Here is a 4,818-nt window from a genome sequence, read left to right on the forward strand (position 1 = left end):
TGGGAGCCATGAGGCTGGCTACTGGTTTAGCTCTTCTGTCCCAATATGCGCTCATCTGCCCTCAAAATCCTGACTAGCCAGAGAGCAGAGGGAAGGGAATCACAGTGACATGGCCTTGTCAACCTGTCAAGATACCTGTCTTTTTCGCTCATGAAAAAGAAAAAAAAAAAAAAAATAAAAAAAAAAAAAAAAAAAAAAAAAAAAAAAAAAAACAAACAACAACAACAAATCAAAAAAATAAAACTTTGGGGAGTGTTTCTGTAAGTGTTGTTTATTTCAACAAAGAAAAAAATTCTGTAATAAAAAAGAGAAAAGAGCAATGATATCTGTTATACACATAAGCATCATCAGGTTTTTATGTGAAAGGAGGTACTCTGTATATGTAAATGATTGTCAAACTGGTTCCTAGACCAATGGCATCTTTACCACCTGGAAGCTTGAAAATGCATAATCCTATCCAGAACTAATGCAGAAGAGATCTAGAAGCAGAAACTGGTGATCTGAACCTTTAAAAAGCCTTGTATGTTGGGGCCAGCAAGTGCCATGGTGGTTAAGGTGCTGGATTTCTACATAGCTGACAGCAGTTCAAGTCCTGGAACCAGCGGCTGGTAACTCATATTTGGCACATGTGTGTGCATATCCAGAATCCTGAGAAAAGAATGGATTGTAGTTTTAGCACCCCTCTAGGGGGGTAATTTTTCACTTTCTCTCTCTCTGCCTTCGTGGCAAATGCATGTGCCCTATAACCTTAAAACGCAGAGAACAAACAAACAAAAATAAACCTTGTGTTATCCTTTTTGTTTTTGTTTTGTTTTAAAAATATGGAATGCTGCACAAATTTGTGTGTCATCCTTGTCCAGGGGCCATGCTAATCTTGTCTGTATGTTCCAATTTTAGTACACGTGCTGCCGAAGCGCACACTCCTGTGTGTTATTCTAATGCACACCCATGGGTAAGAAGCACTGGTCCATGTGATCACTTAGTAACAGACGTGAGTGGATACATTGCCTATGTCAACATATAACTCCCCAAAATATGTGTACTATTCCCTGTTTAGAGAGGAAATAATTTTCATAAGCATTAAATATATATTTTAAAATGTTGCTATCTTAAAAAATGAAAATGGTATAAAATATAAACAATGCCCATTTTGTCCTGTATTCCCTTTATTTTGGAGCATATTATCTCTCCTTTAGATGTGTTCTATGTTAGCAGCTCTCTTATTGGTCATTCATGATTAAGAAAGCAGCTGTGCTTCCAAACCTAGCACCGCTCTTTCGATTTAGAAGCCCCGTTGAGACTAAGAATAGCTGAAAACAAGCTTGCCTCAGAAAAGAATATTGAATCCTGACATTGTAAAGAAGAGAAAAATAAGGGTATTTATTGCTAAGGCTTGGAGGTCAATTCTGAGTTTGAGATATAAACGTATATCATCTCTTCAGAGTTTTTAAAATACCACTATTTCAGTTTCTATTTCTCTGAATCTTAATATTTATAAAAATAGGATGAATGATGTTTAACAGTCTAGGAAATGCGATTTCCTGTAAGTTTGTACCTGACTAAAAATTGAGTTATTTCTTACGTATGACAGTGTCCCTAAATGTTCAGTTGCAATTCCTGAATACAAAGAACCAGAAACCCGGCAATACTTGTTATAACCCTCACACACATTGTAAGTATAAACTTTGAAAAAGGTCAGAGTTGTAAAGGAGCACTCTGTTACTTGTCAGGAATCTAAGGCATTTTGAGTTATTACCTCATTCATAACAAAGATTGTACATAAATTCCAAGTGATTGGTAAGAATTTCCTATCAAGATAATGTTCCAACTAATTAAGCCATCCTTGCTGAAATTTTAAACCTATCATTTTCAGGGTTTCTTTTTTAAATAACCTTCACAGGTTTATGTGGGAAGGAAAGAAATGTCAACCCATATTTATGTTCTAACAAAAGGTGATAGAGAAAAGTTATGACACAATCACTACTTTCATTAGTTATTTTTTTTCTGTTAGCAAAACTTTCCAAAGAAATGTGAGTTAATGTTTACAGAAACCAAAAATATTAACCACATGAACTAGACAGTTTTATGATATTGCCTACCTGCTCATGCATCAAACCAACAAAAAGCAATTTATAATTTTCTAGCTATATTATATCTTAGTCAGAGCAACCAAATGTTTGAGCAACAGAAAAAGTGGCTACTGGAGCCATAATTTTGGTCACAACCTACACCACAATGATTGATAGGTAAAATTGGATTTTTACTGCAAAAGTTCCAATCTGTTTAGATCAGGTGAGTGAAATGAATATATCGACCACTTGGGGTGTGAGTGACAACAGCTCTGTATTGAAGCTCTGTAGTGATGCTCTGTACTGACAGTCTGAACTCAAAGAGGGTATTCTCCCCCCTCCTTTCTACAAAGCTCCAGGCTTATTTGAATGTTGAATATCCTGGTAAAATGTCCACAGGATAAAAGTGTGCCTGGAAATGCCACGAGATACATTTGGCCACAGGATATTATGCTAGGGCAGTAAGTAGTAAATTTCCCCAAACTATTGACAGAAAACAATTTATCCTCTCAACTGCTGTGTAAGCTTATCTAAATTACAGCCAATGTTTCCCAAGTGAATCTTATTTTCACAATTTTAGTTGTAATACTTTGAAGCATAATCATCGTGTCTGCATTTATTGGTTTCACTGTCCTATTTTTTTAATAAAGCAAGATATTTCATTTTCATATCTTTTTTGTTTGTTTTCCTGGGATTATACGTTGGTGGAATGGCTGAGAAATTGTAACCATAAATGAGTACATTTATGTGTGAAGATGGTAGATTTTTTTTTTTTTAATGAGGTCACTCGAAAATGCAGAAATAAAAAGTAGAAGGGTAAAAAGTGTATGGCATATGTGGAATGCGGGTAACACAATGAGAATCTATTGAGCAAATAGCTCATTTTAAGGTTTTCATCATAGGGCACGTGTGCTCACTGAAGAGAGACAGAGAGAGACAGTGAGAGGAAAAGTGAGAAATCACACTCCCCCCACACACACAATTGGGAATTGTGAAACTGCAGTCTCTTTTCCTCCATTCTCCTCCCTTTTCCTCCATTCTCCTCTGTTGGGCCCGGGACTCAAGCCGCTGTAGACAATGTGGGAGTCCAGCCCCTTAACCACCACACCACCTGCTGACCCCAAGTAAATAACATTTTAAAGGGCTGAATAATTTCCAGAGTCATTTAGGATAAGCACATTATCAGTGTGTATGGATGTCTACATGTAAATCAAACTGTCTAAAAGTGCATTTGATACCCTCAATCTGCACATGTATTTATTCATTCAATCATACACTCTACAGACATTGAGCACCTTAATTATATTCGGTAGGGGAATGTGAAAATAAAATGTGCGATTAATGCAGACAATTGTGGTTACTATGAAATTGGCTTCATTTGGCTCACATTAATGATGTTTTCATACTTTGTTTATCACTTTACTGATAATTTATTTCCAGTGTGAAGCAACACTACTCAACGAAACAATGGGTACACTGGAATACCACAAAATTACATTTACTTATGCATCTAAAAGAAATATATTAATCTTTAATTTTTTCCCTAGACTTTATTCATAAGACTGAATGTCATGGTATCTTACATGCCTAGCTATGAAGTGGCGACACTTCCAGACTTGGAAATAGATACTGAAATAACAGAGTAGGTACTGAACCTGCACATGTGAACACAATGGGGAAATTCTGTACAGAGGTCACAATAAGAACATGAGTAAGACTGGCATATAATTTTAATTAGTGTATTTTAATTAGCATGTCCTTGTTTAAATAACATCCCTGCCTTGCTTCTCTAAAAGAGAGGTGCTTGTTATCTACTGTCAAAAGAAAAGAAGGCATTCTTATATGTCAGGAGTTGCCACTATTTTATTTTTTTTTTCAGTATTAAAAGCCATCTACTGTAACATGAAGCAAAATCTTTAAGCTTTCTAACACTCCTCTGGGCTTCCTCCAAAAAGCCATTTATATCAGCTGGCAAGGTCATTAAGGAAACTGGTCAAAATGCAGGTGGGAAATGCAACCCTGTTGGGTAGGCTCTTAATGCATCCATTTATCAAGGATACAAGGTCATATCAATGCTGTTGAGTATTAAACTTTGATTTTTCAAGAATCCCATGGTACTTGTCAACTTAAAATGATCTAAAATATCTCAGAAATATGTCTGCAGCTCTATTTCTTTAAAGTGTGTATATATGTAAATATTTCAAGGAAAACATATGTTTACTTCAAAAACAATGTGAAATTTTTTTTGCAAAATAATATTGCAGCATATTGTATATCCATGGGACTTTTTCCAGAAAGGGTTTCTTTATTTTAGAAGATAGATTGAGAAACAGAACGAGGAAAGATAGAAAAAGACCCACAACAGGATTTTGCTACACAGTAATCCTGCTAGCTCTCCAAACACTCAGAATCAAGGGAGTGCCCATGAGGACACTCGAAGCTCAGATTCAGGTTGATCAGGATCTGAATTCCAAGCCTTGCCATATGGCACCAGTATCACATGGCAACGGCAACATCCTAACGCGCCTGTACACTGCTGCTCAGCCTGATGCTTATATGAATTGTTTCCTTGGTGTCTGTTCGCTCGTAAGTCTTTCTTGGTCGCTGTAATAATGACCCACTCAGGCCAGTTTCTCAATTAAGCATCATGCCTTTTTTCATTATCTCCTAATTTTGAACTTTTCCTTTCACATCTCTGCTTACAAAAGTAAAACAAATATAAAAGAGGGAAGGAAGAAAAGAAAGAGAG

General features: G+C 36.2%; 1 non-coding gene across 1 annotated transcript; it reads right to left on the reverse strand.

Moving 5' to 3' along the window:
• Positions 1 to 815: 815 nt before the first annotated feature.
• On the reverse strand, positions 816 to 919 carry LOC114007329 (U6 spliceosomal RNA). The gene has a single exon (XR_003548949.1). It is a non-coding gene; the product is annotated as a U6 spliceosomal RNA (small nuclear RNA).
• Positions 920 to 4,818: the final 3,899 nt, after the last annotated feature.

This window comes from Tupaia chinensis, unplaced genomic scaffold (assembly GCF_000334495.1).
Source record: "Tupaia chinensis unplaced genomic scaffold, TupChi_1.0 Scaffold000157_1, whole genome shotgun sequence".
Lineage (NCBI taxonomy): Eukaryota > Metazoa > Chordata > Mammalia > Scandentia > Tupaiidae > Tupaia > Tupaia belangeri.